This window comes from Anomaloglossus baeobatrachus, chromosome 6 (genome assembly GCF_048569485.1).
Source record: "Anomaloglossus baeobatrachus isolate aAnoBae1 chromosome 6, aAnoBae1.hap1, whole genome shotgun sequence".
In the NCBI taxonomy this organism is placed as follows: Eukaryota; Metazoa; Chordata; class Amphibia; order Anura; family Aromobatidae; genus Anomaloglossus; species Anomaloglossus baeobatrachus.
In genome coordinates this window covers 463,709,039-463,732,583 of record NC_134358.1, presented here as the reverse complement: position 1 = coordinate 463,732,583, position 23,545 = coordinate 463,709,039, and positions in this window count along the sequence as shown.

Genomic DNA, 23,545 nt, shown 5'->3' with positions numbered 1-23,545 from the left:
GATACCCAACTCTTTCCATGTCTCCTTGCTCAAGCCTGTTGTCCTTGGTCCCTTCTCCGCTGATGCCGGTACTGCTCCTCCTCCCATCGCTGACGATGACATCTATGCGGTAAGGGATATCGTGGCCATGAAGACCGTACGAGGTCGGCAGTATTTCCTGGTGGACTGGGCGGGGTATGGTCCCGAGGATAGGTCCTGGGAGCCCCGGGAGAATGTGGGCACTCCTCTGATTCGTGCCTTCCTGTCCCGCTTGCGGGGAGGGGGGCGTGGGGGAGGGGGTACTGTCACGCTCCCCGGCTCCCCTGCTAGGCTCCCCGGCTCTCCTGCCATGCTCCCCGGTCCCTCTGCCTTGCTTACCCACTCCCGTGCCAGGCTTCCCGGTCCCCCGCTCCATAGCCTTCCTGTCCCATCGCCTGCGGTCCCCAGGCAGCCCGGTCCCCGCTCCCGGCGCCCGTCGGCATCTCTGCCTCAGCCCGGCTCTCCTGCTTCCTCCTCACCGCTCCCTCCTCTGGCTTCTGGCACCCGGGCCTCGCGCATGCGCATTAGGGCGCGCGCGCGGTCATTGACCCTCTCTTAAAGGGCCAGCACCGAGAAACAGGAAATTACATAGACAGGTACAGGGTATATTAAGAATCACTTTCCTGGTGGGCGGGGCCTGTTCTACGTGTTTAGTAAGCTAGTGTTCAGGTCCCCTATTGCTTTGTCTTGTACCTTGCCTGCATTAACCCTGTCCTGTCTCGTAGAGCCTGTCCTGCCACGCCAGCCGCTCCGAACCACGCTCATTCCCGTACCCTGACGGTGACTTCGGCGGATGTGCCACCACCTCTGCAGCTCCGCCAGTCTCCAGTCCCTGGCTCCGCTTGGTGACCTGTTCCTTTGCTCAGCAAGTCTCGGATCCCGCCTGACCTTACCACCTAGCCTCGGACTCTGAGCCTCGTCACCCGGACCACCGTCCAGAACTCCATCCACCTTTCCTGCTCCCCTACGGACTGTCTGACTACCACCAGTGCTTCGGCTACCGTGCACCCAGACCCTCTGGCGGGGTGACCTGCCTGGCTGCCTCCTCAAGGGAAACCGGTGTACGGCCCAGAGGTTCCACCACCCGGACGTTACAGAGAAAAACTGCTGCCAAACATGTCAGTGACTTATCTCTGGGAGACAATACAATTAACAGTCCAAAATCGGACATGCCGGATCGCTAAATCTTCCTACAATAAATTGTCTCGGGCTCCTCATTGTTGGACGAATCCATAAAACTCAGCAGGTTCAGGTGACATGAGTCTAATGTGTATGGGGGCTTTAAGTTGAATCAGTCAGTAAGTGGCAAATATTGCTATAAATCCATCCCATAACCTAGCATTTACCTACTTTAATTTTCTAAATGGTATGGTTGTGAAGTAGTGCAATCTCTTGACAGATCTTTGCCATTTTTGCATTGTTTTTTGGTTAGTTACTACATACCTACATTCATCGACAGCCAGATATGTCATAATAATCACATTATTAAAAATCTAATAGATCGACTCCATACCAGTGTAGAGCAAATGTCCCCAGCACAGTGGGAGTTGCAGATAATGTGCCCATGAAATCAGTGCAACTCTTAACACGTCTGATCTGATTCACATATTATTTTATTCTATCACAGAATTAATACTGTAATAAATTTACATGTTGGATAGGACCGGCATGGATTTGTAATGCTAACATGCGCAATGAAAAATATAGATTATGTTTAGCAATTTGCATTTGACATGAAGCACAATGATTCATAAGATTCTGTAGTGCAAATTGTTTGTGACCTATACTACAAATTACATGTGTGAACTTTCCCTTATGTTGCTACAGCTCTGACAGTTGTGTATATTAATGTGTTTTGCATTGCCTAAGGTTATGTTGTTCTTGCATAAAATGTGCAAATATTCACAAGCAACCATGCAAGGGTGTTTCATTTTGAATACTTGTATTTATTGTATATATTTACTGGGTTTGGTGGAATAAAAAGAAAAATAGAATGAATAATATAGTTTTAGAATGTCTAACAAGGTCACTAATAGGAGAGACTAATAAGTAAATGATGTGAGTCGAAGTGTCACAAGAAAATATAGTAATTGTAATTAGTATGCTGACATGTAACAAGCTGCATTCCAAAAACAAAGACATGTGATGGAGTCATCTTATTTGCTGCTATAACAGCCTTAAGCCTGCTTTAGACGTTGCAATTTCGCATACGATATCGTATGCGATTTGCAACGCCCCCATCGTATGTGCGGCACGTTCAATTTGTTGAACGTGCCGCACAAACGATTAACCCCCGTCACACGTACTTACCCGTAAATACGACCTCGATGTGGGTGGCGAACGTCCACTTCCTGGAGTAGGAGGGACGTTCGGCGTCCCATCAACATCACGCGGCAGCCGGCCAATAGAAGCGGAGGGGCGGAGATGAGTGGGACGTAAACATCCCGCCCACCTCCTTCCTTCCGCATTGCTGGCTGGAGCCGTGGGAGGCAGGTAAGATCTGTTCAATGTTCCCGGGGTGTCACACACTACGATGTGTGCTACCTCGGGAACATTGAACAACCTGACGTGCAATTCGTCAGGATTCAACGACGTGTATGCGATGAACGTTTTAACATTCAATTGCAATCGCACGTACCTGTCACACACTACAATGTACCTTACGATGCCAGATGTGCGTCACTTACGACGTGACCCCTCCGACACACCGTAAGATATATTGTAGCGTGTAAAGCGGGCTTTACAGGAAAGGTCCCCTGGATTTTTGGAGCACAGTGGTGGGTATTTTCCACCATCAACAGGGACATGAAAGTTAAATATTGACGTTGCATGACATCTTGGGTGGATATTATGTTGTATTATGACCTTACCCTGTAAGTCACTTAGATTTAGAGTATACCACAAAAGTAAGTACACCCCTCACATATTTGTAAATATTTTATTATATCTTTTCATGGGACAACACTGATGATATGACACTTTGATACAATGTAAAGTAGTCAGTGTACAGCTTGTATAACAGTGTATATTTGGTGTGACGACTAAATAATTCAACACACAGCCATTAATGTCTACACCAAGACCAGTAGGTTCGCACCTCAAATCCCCAAGAAATCTGCAATATGTGAACTTGGCCACACACACACGCACACACACAGTTATGGCACAGCACAGGAGCAACACACACACAACACAGTTATGGCATCGCCCAAGAGCAACACACACACACATACACACACACACACACACAGTGATGGCACAGCACAGGGGCGGCACACAGACACAGTTATGGCACAGCCCAGGAGCAACACACGAACAGACACACACACACACACACACACACACACACAGTGATAGCACAGCACAGCGGCAACACACACACACACACACAGTGATGGCATGGCACAGTCCAGGAGCAACACATACACACACAATGATGGCACAGTCCAGGAACAACACACACACACGCACACAGTGATAGGACAGCCCAGGAGCACCACACACACACAGTGATGGCACAGCCCAGGAGCAACACATACATACACACACACACACACACACTCACTCAAACAGTGATGGTACAGCACAGGTGCAACACACACAGACACACGCACACACACACAAACACACACACACACACACACACACACACACACAGTGATGGCACAGCCCAGGAGCAACACACACACACACACACACACACTCTCTCTCTCTCTCACACACACACACACATACACACACATGAACACACACAGTGATGGCACAGCACAGGGGAAACATACACACCTTGATGGCACAGCACGGGGTAGTTTCTGTAGTGTTACAGGCAGACATTTGTACATTATAATACTCACTTGCTCCTGTGATGTGAGAGATCATCAAGGGCTCTGCCCTCACTGCTGCACTTCCTGTCAGTCCTCCTGGCGTCTCCCCCTCTTCTCCACTTTTTCTTTCAATTCCTTCTGTTCTCTGCTTCTCACTGTTTTTTCTGCTCTGTTTGCTTTTCTCTCTTTTCTATAGTCTCTACTTCTGCTCCACTCTGTTTTCCTGTTCATCTTTGTTTCTCCCGTGCTGTACTGAACAAGCTCCACCCCCTCTCCTGATTGGCTGTTCTTCTCCAGGCATCTCTCACAGCTCTCTCACTGAAAGAGGAAGATGCCTGGCCACTCCCTCCACTTCAGCACAGGCCTGCACAGTGTGCAATGAGTGTGGGTGAGACTGCATCTATGTGTTACGGACAGCTTGCAGCTATACAATCAGTGTCGGCACCCAGCGGCCTTAATCAGCTGCTTGGTGACCGCCTGGGGGCATGAAAGTGAAAGTAAAAATGCACACACTGCGGACAGCCGGCACCGGGCCCCTCCAGCTCACGGGCCCCATAGCAGTGGCATGGTCTGCCTCTATTGACGGTACACCACTGCTCTCCACTCTTCCTTCAGACTCTAGGACCTTGATTTACAAAGGAAATGCAAAAATTTACTTTCATCTGAAAACAACACCTTGGACCAATGAGCAACAGCCCAGTTCTTTTTCTCCTTGGCCCAGGATGCTTCTGGCGTTGTCTATTGGTCATGAGTTGCTTGTCACAAGGAATGCAACAGTTGCAGCCCATGTCCTGGATATGTCTGTGTGTGGTGGATCTTGAAGCACTGACTCCAGCAGCAATCCACTGCTTGTGAATCTCCCCCAAATTTTTCAATGGCCTTTTATTATCAATCATATCAAGGCTGTGGTTTCTTGTGCACCTTTTTTCTACCACACTTTTTCCTTCCACTCAACTATCCATTAATATGCTTGGATAAAGCACTCTGTGAAAAGTCAGGTTCTTTAGCAATGACCTTTTGTGGCTTACCCTCCTTTTGGAGTGTGTCAATGACTGCCTTCTGGACTTTTGTCAAGTCAGCAGTCTTCCCCATGATTGTGTAGTCTACTGAACCAGGCTAAGGGTCCATTTTAAATGCTTAGGAAGCATTTGCAGGTGTTTTGTCATAATTATTCTAATTTTCTGAGATAATGACTTTTGGGTTTTCATTGGCAGTAAGCCATAATGATCTGAAATAAATGAACTTTTTGAGGATATTCAAATTTATTGGGATGCACTTGTACCACTGTACAGTATAATGAGTGCTTAAACTATTTATATACACACATGTGGGTATTTTTATACAATCATCAAGTACATGTAGTAACAGGTTGTAATGCTTTAGAATGTTATTCATTCTTGAACATTATAAAATTGATCAGTTGATCGCTGGTTTAATTTCTAGGAGGTGGGAGTGGGAATGTAAAATGTAGTATATACAGTCAGGGCCAGAAATACAGTTAGGTCCAGAAATATTTGGACAGTGACACAAGTTTTGTTATTTTAGCTGTTTACAAAAACATGTTCAGAAATACAATTATATATATAATATGGGCTGAAAGTGCACACTCCCAGCTGCAATATGAGAGTTTTCACATCCAAATCGGAGAAAGGGTTTAGGAATCATAGCTCTGTAATGCATAGCCTCCTCTTTTTCAAGGGACCAAAAGTAATTGGACAAGGGACTCTAAGGGCTGCAATTAACTCTGAAGGCGTCTCCCTCGTTAACCTGTAATCAATGAAGTAGTTAAAAGGTCTGGGGTTGATTACAGGTGTGTGGTTTTGCATTTGGAAGCTGTTGCTGTGACCAGACAACATGCGGTCTAAGGAACTCTCAATTGAGGTGAAGCAGAACATCCTGAGGCTGAAAAAAAAGAAAAAATCCATCAGAGAGATAGCAGACATGCTTGGAGTAGCAAAATCAACAGTCGGGTACATTCTGAGAAAAAAGAAATTGACTGGTGAGCTTGGGAACTCAAAAAGGCATGGGCGTCCACGGATGACAACAGTGGTGGATGATCGCCGCATACTTTCTTTGGTGAAGAAGAACCCGTTCACAACATCAACTGAAGTCCAGAACACTCTCAGTGAAGTAGGTGTATCTGTCTCTAAGTCAACAGTAAAGAGAAGACTCCATGAAAGTAAATACAAAGGGTTCACATCTAGATGCAAACCATTCATCAATTCCAAAAATAGACAGGCCAGAGTTAAATTTGCTGAAAAACACCTCATGAAGCCAGCTCAGTTCTGGAAAAGTATTCTATGGACAGATGAGACAAAGATCAACCTGTACCAGAATGATGGGAAGAAAAAAGTTTGGAGAAGAAAGGGAATGGCACATGATCCAAGGCACACCACATCCTCTGTAAAACATGGTGGAGGCAACGTGATGGCATGGGCATGCATGGCTTTCAATGGCACTGGGTCACTTGTGTTTATTGATGACATAACAGCAGACAAGAGTAGCCGGATGAATTCTGAAGTGTACCGGGATATACTTTCAGCCCAGATTCAGCCAAATGCCGCAAAGTTGATCGGACAGCGCTTCATAGTACAGATGGACAATGACCCCAAGCATACAGCCAAAGCTACCCAGGAGTTCATGAGTGCAAAAAAGTGGAACATTCTGCAATGGCCAAGTCAATCACCAGATCTTAACCCAATTGAGCATGCATTTCACTTGCTCAAATCCAGACTTAAGACGGAAAGACCCACAAACAAGCAAGACCTGAAGGCTGCGGCTGTAAAGGCCTGGCAAAGCATTAAGAAGGAGGAAACCCAGCGTTTGGTGATGTCCATGGGTTCCAGACTTAAGGCAGTGATTGCCTCCAAAGGATTTGCAACAAAATATTGAAAATAAAAATATTTTTTTTGGGTTTGGTTTATTTGTCCAATTACTTTTGACCTTCTAAAATGTGGAGTGTTTGTAAAGAAATGTGTACAATTCCTACAATTTCTATCAGATATTTTTGTTCAAACCTTCAAATTAAACGTTACAATCTGCACTTGAATTCTGTTGTAGAGGTTTCATTTCAAATCCAATGTGGTGGCATGCAGAGCCCAACTCACGAAAATTGTGTCACTGTCCAAATATTTCTGGACCTAACTGTATAATGTGAATTGATGAGTTTGGGCATTTCTATTGAAAAAATGTCCGAAAGTTAAATGGATTTTTGTCTTTCAACAAAATGTGTCCATGGGCTGTCTCCAACCAATGCTCCCATTTCTGTTGATCCGCTATAGACATGACATCACATCAGTTCGGCAGCACTCTAGCCAATCAACTGAACTCAGCAGCTTTCTTGATATTGAAATTACAAGCTGCTGAGCTTAGTGATTGGCTGCAGTCACACAACAGAGATCAGAACATTGACTGAAAGGCAGACAAGGGAGGGTAAGTAATGCTCAGTCTGTTTTTTTTCATGTAACTAATCATATGAGCAAAGGTTTATAGAAAAAGAACATCCCTGTAATCAGTTTATTTTACATTCCCCAAATAGAAACCAATAAAATCTATCTCATCCAACAACAAACAATCCATCATTCTGCTACTTTGATGTAGAATTGAAAACATTATGAACCTTGAATTTCAAGGACCAAAAATTTACTTTTTTTTTAAAAAAAAAAATCCTTGTTTCCATTGTGCCAACATATTAAAATTGAAACCATATTAATATCAGAGATTAGCAAATTATTAGATGCAAATCGACTTCTTGTTAAATGAAATTAAATTTAAAGGTGCCGCAAATCCAAATTATTAGTTGTGCGCAAATCACCCAAATAATGCCCTACACCATTTTATACATTGCCAATGCTTACATCAGTCAAAAGAACTCGACTGAACACAGGCGCATGGGCTTACCAATAATGTATTGCAGCTATCATATATCATCAGGAGGGACTATCAGAGGCAGTGTAAAAGCTCTGTCAGGGAGATAGCGCCAATTTTAAGGTGTTACAGACTACAGAGAGGACCTCAGAGTGCATAACTCAACATTTTAGATAGGGAGAGAAAAGGTTAGACAAGCACTCGAGAGTGTGGTGTACAACTGCAGCACTGTAAATAGAATATGTGAGCAGTAGTCTTTGAATAGGAGAGGTGACAACAACAGCGGACTGTGTGTGATTAATCAGTGATATACTCAAGATAGAAGTGCTTCGACTTTGTCCTGCTGCCTCTAATTTCCAAATTTTTTTGTCATTCTTTAAGCTGTAGAAATCACTGAAAGAAACAAAGCGGAAACAAGACCTACTGAACAAAATATAAACACAACTATTAAAAACCAAAGTTTATGCATTCACATTATAACAGTAAAATATTACATTCAAAAATTGGGGATGAAACGTTGCAATGAAAAATGGTAGAGAAAACCTTACAGTAAAATATCAATAATCATCAAATACTGAAAAATAAATTCAAAATGTATAGCAAATTGTATAAGTCATGAGCACAATCACTATCCTAATATAATCAATCAAATAATCAATCAATCAATCAATCAATCCTTTTTATCATGTGTTAGTACACATGGTCAAGGACAATAATGTAAAAAGGCAGATAAGATAGATATACAGGGGATGAATACTCTGCATAAAATGCCTAGTGCAAAACAGATAAGTTCATTTAAAAGGTTTATGGAGACATCAAAAACACTGAGTAAAGCTCACACTATACATAGTATAATGAAATTGACACGCCCACCAGGGCCGTACGGTGGGACACTCGGAACCGGGCTGTTTCTGTCTGGGAGGTCACAGCGGCAGGGCCCGACTCCTTGACCCTGGTGGTGTCAATGTAAATGACGAGGGGGTAATATTTACAGGGGATAATGAGTCATGACCCCACCTGTGGTATTCGGCAATGTATCGCTGATGCTGCTGGATGGGACCGCTGGGGCAGATGGTGATGCAGGAATGATGGTACAGCTCCCCACAGGTGGAGCTGGGCCCCAGGGCAGAATGTGCAGTTTTTAGTAGTTTAGGTGTTTTGGATAGGGCGGGGCTGGCGGCGCAGATAATGAACCTAGGACACAGCTTGATGCAGTCATTAGCTCTTTACTTACAGTTGTCAGTTCCAGATTATCACGGCTGGTAGGTCAAATGCTGCTCTTGGAGTGCTGAGTCCTGCGGTGATGGGATCCAGCCAATCCTCAGGTAATTCGGAGGCACATAACCAGTGTCCCTTTCTGTATCCCTTTCCTGGTCATCTTCCTGCGCTGGGTTTGCCCTCCTGCCCTGAGCCTCACACACAGTGTCCTGAGCTGGTGTCCCTGGGACTTGCTTGGAGGATCTTCTGCCCTATCCCCTAACCCTCTATGGTCACCTTTTCAGCGGATTCACATGTGGTTATGGCTTCGGCACATGAAGATACCTCAGCCTCCGGTTTGCTAGCTGAGCCTGGTTGTTCTCCACTAGTCTAGGAGCCGATTCCCCTTTGCGGCCTAGTCCCTCCACTCCGGTGCGCTGGATGTGGATGCGAGCCCACAGGTAGATTTCCCACTCCCAGTGGCTCTAAGACCCCTTCTTCCTTTTTTTTCTGATCTTCCATCTGGTCCTAGGATGAGCTCCTCTGGATCCAGTCCTCAGGACCTCTCTCCTCCGTGTCCTACTTCGTTCTTCACTCAGTTCTAACTAGTGCCACTCACTAACTAACCCCACCTCCAAATTGGCTCTGGGACTGTTCTCTCCCTTAGGATCAATCTTGTCCTAACCCTGGCCCGAAATGGTGTGTTTGTACTAAGATTGTGTGTGTGCAATGTCCTGTACCCTCCTCCTTACCAGGAAATGGAGTACCACCCATCTGGCTGAGGTGCAGTACCTCTTTGGTGACTGGACCCTCAGGGGTGCCACAAATGTCAACCCATAAAAAAGGACACAGAAGATGATGCCAGCAGCCAGCCGCCACTCATAACTTTTAGAGGGCCAGCAGCCGGCACTCACTCATAATATTTAGGGGGCCAGCATCCTGCATCACTTATAATTCTTAGAGGTCCAGCAGCCGGCCCTCACTGATAATTTTTAGAGGGTCAGCAGCCAGCCAGCCCTCAATCATGATTTGTAGAGTGCCAGCAGCCAGCCCTCACTCATAATTTTTACTTGGCCAGCAAACAGCCCTTATTCAATTTTTAGAGGGCCATCAGCTTGCCCTCACTTATAAATTTTAGAGGGCCAGGATCCAGCTCTAACCCTCACTCATAATTTTTAGAAGGTCAGCAACTGACCCTCATTCATTATCTTTATAGGATCAACAGACAGCCCTCACTCATAATTTTTAGAGGGCCAGCAGCCAGATTTTACTCAATTTTTAGAGGGCCAACAGCCATCCTTCACTGACAAGTTTTAGAGGGACCGTAATCCACCCTCATTCATAATCTTTAGAGGGACATCAGCTAACACTCACTCATAAATCTTTGAAGACCGGTAGGCGGCCCTCAGTCAATTTTTAGAGGGAAAGCAACTGGCCCTCACTCATAATTGTTAAAGAGCCAGCAGCCTGCTCTTACTCAATTTTTAGAGGGCTAGGAGCTGGCCCCCACTCAAACTTTTAAGAGGGCCCGCAGCAAGCACTCACTCATTTTTAGTGGGTCAGCAGCCAGCCCTCACTCATAATTTTTTATAGAGCCTGGAGCCAGCCCTCACTCATAACTTTTATAGGGCCTTCATCCAGCTACCACTCAATTTTAAAGGGCTCGCAGTCGGCACTCACTCATTTTTAGTCGGCCAGCAGTTGGACCTCACTCAGTTATTTTAGGACCAGTAGCCGACCCTCACATATAATTTTTGGAAAGCCAAGAGTCAGCCCTTACTCATAATTTTATAGCTGATAGCAGTCAGCCCACACTCAATTTTTAGTGGGCCAACAGCTGCACCTCATTCATAATTTTTAGAGGACCAGCAGGCAGCCCTCACTCATAATTTTAGAAGGTCCACTGCCTGCCCTCACTCATAATTTTTAGAGGATGAGTGCCACGTCCGGGTACCGGACGGGTAGCAAGTGGGTTCACCGATCCAGAGGAGCAGACCTGAGCAGCCACCAAGCCTTCACTACTACCATCAAAGGTGGAAGCAGGAACACACATGGGTAAGTGACCACCACGGAGGCAGCCTCGGGGTTCCCAATACCTCGACAGCTGGCACCATGAAATGGAGACCAGGAGGCAGGGTGGAGGAAACCGAAACTGGAGTGGTCTAGGACAGGCTGATACTGAAGGTCACAAGCAGGCGGAGGAAGCTTGCAGAGTTTGGAGAGTACAGGATGTTCATAGATAGTTACTCGGACACTACTAGGCGGAATGAAGACAGTACAGTATTCAGATAACAGCACAGGGACCTGACACCTAGTACGGGAAGACTAGCTAAGGGGACATGTTGAACAGGCACCTTCTAATAGGTGAGAATGCCTTAATTACCCAGTACCTGCAAAGGTCATAGGAGGGACATCAGGTAGTGCTGGCCATTTAAGAATAGGGGAGCGAGTGCGGCTGCACCCTAGTGCACATGTGAGGACCTTGGGAACCAGATGTCAGACCAGGAAGCATGGAGGTGGAGGTGGCCAGGCAGACCGACGGCACTTCAGCGCAGGGGTCAGCAAGCTTGCCAGCAGGAATGAGGAGGCATGGGGACCGGGGACCAGACTGGTGAGCGGGGGGTGACATTGGCTGGGAGCTCCGATGGTGTGATAATGAACAGCCTGTCCTCACTTATGATTTTTAGAGGGTCAGCAGCTGGCCTTCACTTTTAAGTTTTAGAGAGCCATCAACCAGCCCTCACTCATAAATTTCTAAGAGCCAGCAGACATATCTTACTCAAGTTTTAGAGGGCCAGCAGGTGTCTCTCTCTCAATTTTTAGAGGGCCAGCAGCTGGCCCTCAATCAATTTTTAAAGGGCCAGCAGTCATTCCTCTCAGAATTTTGAGAAGGTCATCAGAGGCAGTGAGGTAGCTAGAGGAAGCAGGTGGGCAACTGTTCCCAAGAGCATCCACACGAGGCAAGTTTTGATGCCAAGGGTTAGGTGTTCCCCAGTATGTTGCATTTTTTCAAATGTGGCCAATAAAAGAACGGTCTTTTACAACCTCTGTTTTACAAAGATCAGCAGGGGACTCAACACTATCAGCATGACCACCACCAGCATGCTCAGGCACGTCATCAAAGCACCTGAATAGGTGGATAAGATGCCTGGGTACACAATTGGTGTCTGAGGGTGACACCACTGCCTCTTCCCCTGTACTACATGTGTAGTGCCCTTGACTGCATCAGTGTGCTACAGAGAACTGCATCCTGTACTCCAGGGTGCAGGGCCTACCCCCCGTGGTTCCAGGTTCCCATCAACAGTGTCACTGACATCCGCACTACAGATCCCAACGAAACCTCACACCAAGGCTGGAAAGACATACCAGTGGGTTGGTCAAGTTGGAGCATGGCCGCCCACCTAAGGGTCAGGCAGATTGGTGGGAGGAAGTCAGCTTAGAGTTAGTGAAGTAGTAGCCCTCAGAGAGTGAGGAGCAAGGGAGTTGGAGCTCCCCGAGAGGCGACTGGTTGGGTTGAAAACGTTGGTCCGGGACCATAGGAGTCGGGGACCAGTATTAGGAACACTGGTGTTGTGAATGTTAGTTATGTTTTGGCTGCTGGGAGGCTTCCTCTGGTGGCCAGGAATGGTTTGGACTTGGACCAGGTGTGTTGTGCAGTGGGTGTTTCCTTTGCTAACTCTCTGCTTATTTAAATCCTGGTCTGATTGCAGGCTGTTGCCAGATGTCAGTTGTTCTTTGTATCTCCAGCCTGCTTAATCCTGCTTTACACTACATCTTCCCCAGATAAGTGCTTGCTCTTTATTTATTGTCTGGTTCTTTTGTTTATCTGGGTTTGTCATTTGCTGTGGTTGGTTTCAGTTTATTTGCTTGCAGGGATTTTCCCCCTTAGTGGATTGTTGAGGAACTCCCTGCAGTTCTGTGTGGAGTATAGCTCCTTTGGGTCCATGTGTTTGTGGCTTGTTGACTTTGTTATGATTCTTGTCTTCTGTTCATTGGTATGACAAGGGCACCTGGTATAGGACGGAGTTCAGATCGTGCGATCTGAGGGCCTTTTTGTACTATCAGGAAGTTGGTATTTTGCAGGGTTTTTCTCTGGCCACCATCAGTCCCTTTCCTGTCCTTTCCTATTTTAGTCAGCGGGGGCCTCACCTTTTGCTAATCCTGTCATCTACCTGTGTATTGTGTTTTTCCTATATCACCGCAGTCTTTGAATGTGGGGGGCTAGCTATTCTTGTCTATTTTCTGAGGCAGAGAGTTATTCATCTTTCCTACCTTTAGGATAGTTAGTTCTCCAGCTGGGTTCGCGGTGCACAGGATGTTAGTTCACCCCTTGGCTACTTCTAGTTGTGATGGTTAGTAAGGGGATGGCGGCCAGATTAGTTGCCAATGCTCTTGTCACCTTTTGCCAATGATTTGTGGTGGTCTTCCATGGTTCCGGATCATAACACACTGGACAGGAGTGTAACAGAACAGACGCAGTCTAGGAGGACTGTTGGCACCAGAAAGCCCAGCCACCTTACCGGTACCGAGCACGGCAGGGTACAGGACCCTAGATCGGAGAGTGGCTTCAAGCAACCTGATAATTAACCTGTGGAGGATAGTCTCTTTATGAACTTTCCCCAAGAGCTCAGAGATTGGAGGCATCAGCACAACGCGGAGGATAGGGTTCTCCAAAATACACAACCCACTGAAATTCCAAGTGCCAGCCACCAAGAGCACAGCTGCCATACACACGGGTAGTGGGGCCTCAAAAGCTTCAAGTCAAGGGGCCACAACAGTAAAACAATTTGTGCACGGAGGCAGGGCTCCGGACTTACCAAGTGACACTGGTGGGGGAGGGACCTGGACGGGCTCCCCCCATAGAGACTGCGGTGCCTGGAGACTTTGGTTTACCAGCTGTGTGACTGTCTGCTTAATCCACCTGATCCAACACCCCGACTACCGCGGTGAGTAATCTGACCCCTGCACCCTGCTTCCCAAGGCCAAGCAAGCTAACCGTTTACCAAATCCCCTCTATCCGGGGCCTTCTCCACCTGCGGAGGGACTGACACCTGGCTGCCCCACACCATCTGCCCCGGTACTCCCATCGGCAGCGGCGGTACTCCCCTTTACCGCAACCCGTAGGTGGCGTCATGAACATTCAACCCCTGTAAATATCCCCTTACATTTGAAGTGGCCGTAAGCCTCCCGGTCCAGAGATCCTCGAGACACAGCAACCCTGTATCCGGGCAGTTCAACTGCTGCTGGGGCGACACACCTTCAAATTTCTGGCATCACAAACAGAACTAGGCCCGCTGACCCGGGTGATGTGCGCCTTACAGAACTGTCAAAATCTAAAAAGTAACTGTAAAATTGCATTGCCGCCATCTTGCCCGCCATATTTTGGCTCCAAAAACAACAACTGCGCCATCATGCCCAGTAAAAGAGCACAAAGACGAAGCCCTGCCCCTCATCCAGAGAGATTGGTGATGAGAACCAAGGGGGGGGGGTGTAACAGGATGTGAAGGCAGAGTTTGGCGCAGCGACACCAGGACTCTGCATTAAAGCTCTTGGAAGGAGAAGCAAGAAGATGTCGGAACAACGAGACTGGTCACCTGAGAGTGCTGTTCCTGGGATGGCTCACTGGATCGAGAAGGAAACGGAGCAACTCTGCAGGCAAATGCGGATGTTCCTGTTCATGCTGGACGACTGGAGAGTCAAGATGAGGAGCGTGGCCGTGGCGGTGCGGGCCCATGAAGCGGATGACCTGCGTGTGGAGTGGGTAAGCAGTAACCCAGTTCCGGTTGATCCAGCCTACAGGACTGCGGAATCCGGTCTGCCCCCGGCCACTGCAATAGCCATGCCACCTCCTACACCCTCGGCTGTGGCTGCAGCCAAGCCACTAACCCCGATACCGGCAGTGGAAACTCCAACCCCTGCGGAAGAAGAGCAGACCGCAATGCCTCCGGCCTCTCTGTCGGTCAGTCCAGACCAGGCCGCAGTGCCCCTGGCCTCACCACCGGCAAGACCAGACTAGGCTGCAACGCCTCCAGCCTCACCACCGGCTGACGCAACCCCAGTTGTGGAACCACCGGCATCTTTTGTTGCAGCTGCAAAGGAGGAACCCATCGACATGCCGGTTCCACTGCAGCGTGGCCTCCCGGTAGCTGCTGGGGCCGCGGGACTCCGTCTACACACGGTTCCCCTGGAGGCGGAAGCCGAGGTCAGTGCCCCCTACTGGGATAGGCAACACCAGCAGCTGCTCACAGAAATGGCTACTTGGGAGCGGCATCGGGCAGAGGTTGCTGCCCGCACGCACAAAGAAAAGGAGCATCTGAGAAAGGCTACCTTCCGGGTCAGATGGCCACGGTATCGGGGCCTTGTGGAGCGGTTCGACCCCGTTAAAGGTTGGGGGTTCATAGCAGACACGGGCCTTGCTGACGGGGTTTTTGTCTCCATGAGGGATGTCGCAGAACACCTCCCAAAGGGACACCCCGATCGAAACCTGAAGCCGGGGACATGGTCTCCTATTGCCGGCATTGTGGGGAGTGGGGCTGGTACACCCTGGAGGTGAGAAGGCACGTCAAGGAGGGTGAAAGAGTGATACCAGCTCCTGCATCTGCCCCGACTACCTTAGAGAGGAATGGTAGCGAAATCCAGCTATTTCATTAAAAATGTTATCTGTTATGTTCTTTTAAATGTTGAAATCTGAATAATTAGAAATGTTGCAAAGTATAAATTAACCGAGAAAGTCACCTAATTTTCTGATGAATATAAAGTTAAATATGGACCAAGACTGCAGGACTGGCAGCAGCCAGCACAAATTTGTGCTATATGTATATAGTTGCACCTCGTGTGCCTACCAGAGTCATCCCTTGACCCACTGGGGGTTCAGTCCCCGTCAGCAAGGACACAGCAAGGAACTCGGGGTAGTGTGACACCATGGCTAGCGGTGGCACCAGGGTTCAGGTTTTTTGGGTGGTGGGTTGAAGGGAAAAAGGCACAATGGGAATGGACTGTCACAGGAAGGAGCTGCAGCAGAGTAGGCTGAGCTGTCAGCTACCACTACAACCGGTAGCATTCCCAGTGATTCTTAAATAAACTCTGTGAAGTTTGTAACGTTAAAAGTGTATTGCCTCCCCATAGAGGGAAGAATGTTTAACCTGTTATCTTTTTACAATTACAGTTTTAATAAAACTCTAGGTATCTGGTAGCTTAGGAACGAGGTACGTTTAACCAAGGGGGCATGTTGCGCCCCTGACTGCATCAGGTGCTAAAGGGAACTGCATATTTTTCTCCAGTGTGCAGGGCCTACCCCCCGTGGTTCCAGGTTCCCATCAACAGTGTCACTGACATCCGCACTACAAATCCCAACCACACCTCACACCAAGGCTGGACAGACACACCAGTGGGTTGGTCAAGTTGGAGCATGGCCACCTATCTAGGGGTCAGGCAGACTGGTGCGAGGGAGGAAGTCAGCTTAGAGTTAGTGAAGTAGTAGCCCTCAGAGAGTGAGGAGCAAGGGAGTTGGAGCTCCCCGGGAGGCGACAGGTTGAGGCGCAAATGGAGGTCCAGGACCCCAGAAGTCAGGGACCGGTATTAGGAATACTGGACAGGAGTGTAACAGATGCAGTCTAGGAGGACTGTTGGCACCTGAAATCCCAGCCACTTTACCAGCACTGAGCACGGCGGGGTACAGGACCCTAGATCGGGGAGTAGCTTCAAGCAACCTGATAATTAACCTGTGGAGGATAGTCTCTTTATGAACTTTCCCCAAGAGCTCAGAGATTGGAGGCATCAGCACAACGCGGGGGATAGGGTTCTCCAAAATACACAACCCACTGAAATCCCAAGTGCCAGCCACCAAGAGCACAGCTGCCACACACACGGGTAGCGGGGCCTCGAAAGCTTCAAGCCAAGGGGCCACAACAGTAAAACAATTTGTGAACAGAGGCAGGGCTCCGGACTTACCAAGTGACATTGGTGGGGGCGGGACCTGGACGGGCTTCCCCCCCGTAGAGACTGCGGTGCCTGGAGACTTTGGTTTACCATCTGTGTGAGTGTCTGCTTAATCCACCTGATCCAACACCATGACAACTGCAGTGAGTAATCGGAACCCTTCACCCTGCTTCCCAAGGCAAAGCAAGCTACCCGTTTACCAAATCCACTCTATACAGGGCCTTCCCTACCTGTGGAGGGACTGACACCTGGCTGCCCCACACCATCTGCCCCGATACTCCCATCGGCAGCAGGGGTACTCTCCTTTACCGCAACCCACAGGTGGCGTCATGAACATTCATCCCCTGTAAATATCCCCTTACATTTGAGGTGGCCGCAAGCCCCCGGGTCCAGAGACCCTCGAGCCACAGCAACCTTGTATCCGAGCAGTTTGACTGCTGCTGGGGAGGCACACATGCTTGGCAATCATCTGTTCAGGATGCATGTGTGGATACATTCCTCCCCGCACGATCAGTGCACATTTGCAAGCACCATCAGCAATGTTCTACAATTTTTTTTGTCCCTGGGCAGGGTTTAGCTGTCCTTACCCCATGCCTTTGAACAGAAATGTTAATACCCAGCCACCCACCCATTTACAGGCTCAAACACTAAATGGGCACATTTCAAGGCTACTTGACCTGGAAATGTTGCTATTCAGGCTTGTGATGTTTTCCGCAACCTCATGACGGCAGCTGTCCCTTGGTACTTGTTCCCAAGCTGCCACTAATTTTCCCGGTGTGCCTTAGAACAGCACGTGTCCCAGAACAACATCCAAGCCCTCACCCATTCAGTTATTCGGAAAGTCCACTTAACTCTGCATGTGGACAAGTGCTTCTGGGCAAAGATGCTACATTTGCCTGATGACACACTGGTTGAGCCTTGTGGAGGCTAAGACAGAGTCAGACTCTGGGATGGCACATGTGATACCAATGCCGAGGGTTTAGTTCAGTCAGAGTTCCCCTCCCATCCTACACCAGTTGATGCACCCCCTCATCCTCTATTTCTGGATAGTCATATCCAAGTACGTTGTCCGTATCAGCCGCAAGCTGTAAACATTGCAGCATTGCCTCTATGAAGCGGAACAGGCTATGGTAAAACTAATTTCATTAGGTGAAAAATAGCACATTGCCACAGAGTTGTTGAAAGGTATGATATACCAGACACTTCATTTATAACAAGGCATGGTCATGTGTGATAATGGCCTTAACCTGCTGGTGGCTTTGAAGATTGGTAAGCTTGCACGTGTATCAGGCCTGGCCGAACTGCTCAACGTAGTGGTTTAGCACTTTCTGAAAACCTACCCAGATATTCCTGAGCTACTTGGAAAAGTTAACTCATGTGCACCCATTTATATCACTCAGCCTTTCCCGTGCCCCTCATGTTATACGCATTTTGGCCAACACTGATGACTGGTAGTGATGGGCGAATAGTGAAATATTTGGTTTTGGATTATTTGAATAATTTCTACTATTTATGTATTCGTCATGAATTCATCACAGAGGAATCATGACACATATGCATTGCTTCCCCCGCCCATCTTCTCTGCCACCATCTCAGATTTGCTGCCCTCACAGTAGCTGTCTGGGTCCCCAAATTGAGATAACATATAAATAAACAAATATTTACAAAGAAATATTGCAGGGTTCCCTGTCTATAGATACCCAGCACAAATAAAGTTGCCATGTGCTTTATCTTGGCTTTGTATCAAAATATGAGGGAACCTATGCAGCTTTTTTAAATTATTTAAATAATTTTCAAAAAAGCATGCAGTATCCCCCAAATTTGATACCCAGCTAAGATAAAGTCGACTGCTGTGGGCTGGTACTCTCAGGCTGGGGAGGCTTATGGTTATTGGCCCCCCAGCCTAAAAATAGCAGCCCGCAGCTACCCAGAATTGTTGCATCCATTAAATGTGACAATCCCAGCGCTTTACCCGTGTCATCCTGATTGCCTTGGTGCGGTGGCAATTGACGTAATATAAGGGGTTAATGACATTTCAGAGCTGCTACTAAGCCTTTGATTAGTAATGGGCAGGGGTCTATGAGACCAGCCTAAAAAATAGCAGCCCGCAGCTGCCTGGAATTTTGCATCCATTAAATGTGACAATCCCAGCGCTTTACCTGTCTCATCCTGATTGCTTTGGTGAGGTGGCAATTGAGGTAATATAAGGGGTTAATGACATTTCAGAGCTGCCACTAAGCCCTTGGTTAGTAATGGGTAGGGGTCTATGAGACCCCCCATTACTAATCCTGTAAGTGAAAAGAAATAAACACAAACATAGAAATAATCCTTTATTTGAAATAAAATACAAAATAAATCACTCTCTTTTTACAATGTATTAACTCCACAAACAACCAGGTACAATGTAGTCCATACAAGATCCCTCAATAATCCCGGCTCTGCTACATTTTGAAATCACAGCACCCAGGCATATTACAGAACATGACCACTCACTGTGGCTTCAGGCAGACACTGACTGAGTGGGGAAATAACTGAGTTCATCTACATTCACAGCTGGAGGTTCCCAAGGTACCCCACCTGTGACAGCAAGTAAACTCACCTCAGGTGAACTCATTGAACTCAGTGTCCTCATTCCATTATTCAAAGCTGTTGTATTCAGACAGACCTGCCTGCTTTGAACAATAATTTTTTCAAAATAAATGCTTTGGATTCTCGGGATAGATACTGAGCTGAATAGGTGGGCCGCTTCAAGTCTAAATGGCTGGGACTGACAGAAGGAAGTCTAGCTGCTGTACTTCATGCTTGAGTCCAAATCCAACTATGATTTTTTTAAAGGCAGCAACTAGACTACCCACCACTGTATCAGAAAATCGGCTGCTGTGTGGGAATTATTAAAGCAAGCTGTCAAAGAATTGGTGTCCTGCTGAAAACACAGAGTTAGAGCCTGAGGAGCATGGGCATCTTTCATCAATGTAACCCCCTTGAAAATGAGCAAAGCACTGGGAACTTCAACAAATCAGGCACCTGTCACTTATGGTTTGTGAGCACTGTGTTGGATGGGGATCTGTGACCCATCTATGTTTTAATTAGGTGCTGTGTGGTTGATCTCAGGATATGAGAACTGTGAGGGTCAACTTAGTAAACAGGATGTTTCAGGACCTTTGTAAAAAAAAAATCTGTTGGTCTGTGGGGGAACTATGTCAATCTTGGCTGAGGGGAAATAGCAATACAGGCTATATAAGGGCCATTATTTGTTAAATTTGTTGCTCTGTGAATAAACTATGCCAATGTTTTATGTCTGCTTTGAACAATAATATTTTCAAAATAAATGCTTTGGATTCCGAGGATAGACACTGATCAGCATAGGTGAGACCCTTTAAAGTCTAAAAAACAAAACAGTGTGTGTACAGCATGCCTTGCTGTGTGAATATCTCTGAAGGCTCATACTGCATTGCATCGCATAGCTTTGTATAGAGGTCCAAAACCGCAGCATACAGGCAGTGCAATCTATTAGTGGCCATAGAACTACCAAACCCAAAAATGGAAACAGGGTCTTATTCCATTATCAAACCTGTCATATATTGAGAGACCTGCTTGCTTTGAACAATATTTATTTCAAAATGAATGCTTCGGATTCCCGGGATAGACACTGAGCAGCATGGGAGAGCCACATCAAATCTAAATGGCTGGGGCTGGCAGAAGCAAGTCTAGCTGGCGGGCTGCCAGCTAGATCACAAATCCAACTACGAGCTTTTCAACTGCAACAGCAGCTGAAAATTAGGCTCTGTAGGAGAAATATAGAAAACAGGATCGCTCGGGGCCTTTTTTTAAGAAATGTTGTTAGGCACGGTGTAATATAATGTGGGCTGTGCCATACACAGATACCATTTTAGCACATGCCCTAACACCACCGAGGATTGGTGCACATTTCTCTGTCCATGTTTCCTCCTCCTACTCCTCTGTAGAGATTAGCCACCCCCCTAGAGTTCGAGTTCAGTTTGGTTCGTCGAACGGTGCCCCGTTTGATGAGCCGTTCAACGAGCCATTCGATGAACCTCTCGAACCCCATTGAAAACAATGGGAGGCAATCACAAACACCTAAAAACACCTGGAAAACACCCTCAAAGTTGTCCAAAAGGTGCCAAAAAACTCCCAAGACAACACAAACACATGGGAAAGGGACAAGGACAATACCCATGCGAAAACTAAACAGCTGGATGAGGAAAAAGAGGAGAGACACAGATATAGGCATGGCATACCCTTCTAAAATCATGTAAAACACAGCAAGGGGACTCTAAGCAGACTCTCCCTTTTTTCCAAAAATTGGGCCCCACAGACAACACTTCAGTGGCAGCACTTGTGCTCCAGTTGTACACTTCACAGGTACATTTGCATCAAGCACATTCAAAAATACGCCAGCCTTAACTGTCGCCCGGATGACACCAGGGAAGGTCTAGCAAAGTCTTTCCTGATCCCAGATCTGTTCATCTTGGCTCATTTTTAAAAACACATCAAGGGTTACTCCAAGCGGAGCCTCCCTTTTTTTCCAAAAATTGGGCCCCACAGACACCACTTCAGTGGCAGCACTTGTGCCCTAGTTGCAAACGGGATGTTTTGATTTGCATCAAGCACATTCCAAAATACGCCAGCCGTAACTGTCCCCAGGATGACACCGAGGTAGGTATAGCAAAGTCTTTCCTGATCCCAGATCTGTTCATCTTGGCTCATTTTTAAAAACGCATCAAGGGTTACTCCAAGCGGAGTCTCCCTTTTTTCCAAAAAATGGGACCCACAGACACCACTTCAGTGGCAGCACTTGTGCCCTAGTTCCAAACAGGATGTTTTCATTTGCATCAAGCACATTTCAAAATACGCCAGCCTTAGCTGTCGCCCGGAAGACACCGGGGAAGGTCTAGCAAAGTCTTTGCTGATCCCAGATCTGTTCATCTTGGCTCAATTATAAAAACACAGCAAGGGTTACTCCAAGCGGAGTCTCCCTTTTTTCCAAAAATTGGGCCCCACAGACACAACTTCAGTGGCAGCACTTGTGCCCTAGTTGCAAACAGGATGTTTTGATTTGCATCAAGCACATTCCAAAATATGCCAGCCTTAACTGTCCCTAGGATTACATCGGGGTAGGTATAGCAAAGTCTTTGCTGAACCATGACTTGTTCATCTTGGCTCATTTTTAAAAACACAGCAAGGGTTACTCCAAGCGGAGCCTCCCTTTTTTCCAAAAATTGGGCCCCACAGACACCACTTCAGTGGCAGCATTTGTGCCCTAGTTGCAAACAGGATGTTTTGATTTGCATCAAGCACATTCCAAAATACGCCAGCCTTAACTGTCCCCAGGATGACACCGGGGTAGGTATAGCAAAGTCTTTGCTGAACCATGACTTGTTCATCTTGGCTCATTTTTAAAAACACAGCAAGGGTTACTCCAAGCTGAGTATCCCTTTTTTTCCAAAAATTGGACCCCACAGACACCACTTCAGTGGCAGCACTTGTGCCCTAGTTGCAAACAGGATGTTTTGATTTGCATCAAGCACATTCCAAAATACACCAGCCTTAACTGTCCCCAGGATGACACCGGGGTAGGTAGCAAAGTCTTTGCTGAACCATGACTTGTTCATCTTGGCTCATTTTTAAAAACACAGCAAGGGTCACTCCAAGTGGAGTCTCCCTTTTTTCCAAAAATTGGGCCCCACAGACACCACTTCAGTGGCAGCACTTGTGCCCTAGTTGCAAACAGGATGTTTTCATTTGCATCAAGCATATTCCAAAATACGCCAGCCTTAGCTGTCGCCCGGATGACACCGGGGAAGGTCTAGCAAAGTCTTTGCTGATCCCAGATCTGTTCATCTTGGCTCATTTTTAAAAACACAGCAAGGGTTACTCCAAGCGGAGTCTCCCTTTTTTCCAAAAATTGGGCCCACAGACACCACTTCAGTGGCAGCACTTGTGCCCCAGTTGCAAACTTGACAGGTACATTTACATCAAGCACATTCCAAATCCACAAGCATTTACTCTCCCCAGGATGACACAGGGGTAGTAAAGTCCTTGCGGATCCATGACTTATTCATTTTGATGAACGTTAGTCTGTCCACATTGTCACTGGACAAATGCGTGTGCTTATCTGTCAGCACACACCCAGCAGCACTGAAGACACGTTCAGGGACAACGCTGGCAGCTGGACACGACAAGATCTCCAAGGCGTAAGTGGCAAGCTCAGGCAATTTTTCAAGATTTGAAGCCCAAAATGATCAAGGCTCCAGTTGCAAAGTCATGGCATCGATGTTCATTTGGAGATACTCCTGTATCATCCTCTGCAGCCGTTGACTATGTTTCAGACTTCTTTTCTCTGTTGGCCTTGCAAAGGATGGTCTAAAAAAATTATGAAACGATTCAATAAAATTGCTGTTACTAGCACCAGATACGATGCTGCTCGTACGGTTAGACTGTTGATGATGAGACCGTCCCATTTTTGTCAAGTTACAACTGGGAGATTCACTCCGTGCACCACTGGGGTTTGGTGGAAAAGCAGAGCTAAAATTGAGTAACAGCTTCTGCTGATAGTCCTGCATACATGCGTCCCTTTCTATGGCTGGAATTATTTCACAAAATTTGGACTTGTACCGGGGATCTAATAGTGTGGCAACCCAGTAGTCATCATCACTTCTAATTTTGACAATCCAAGGGTT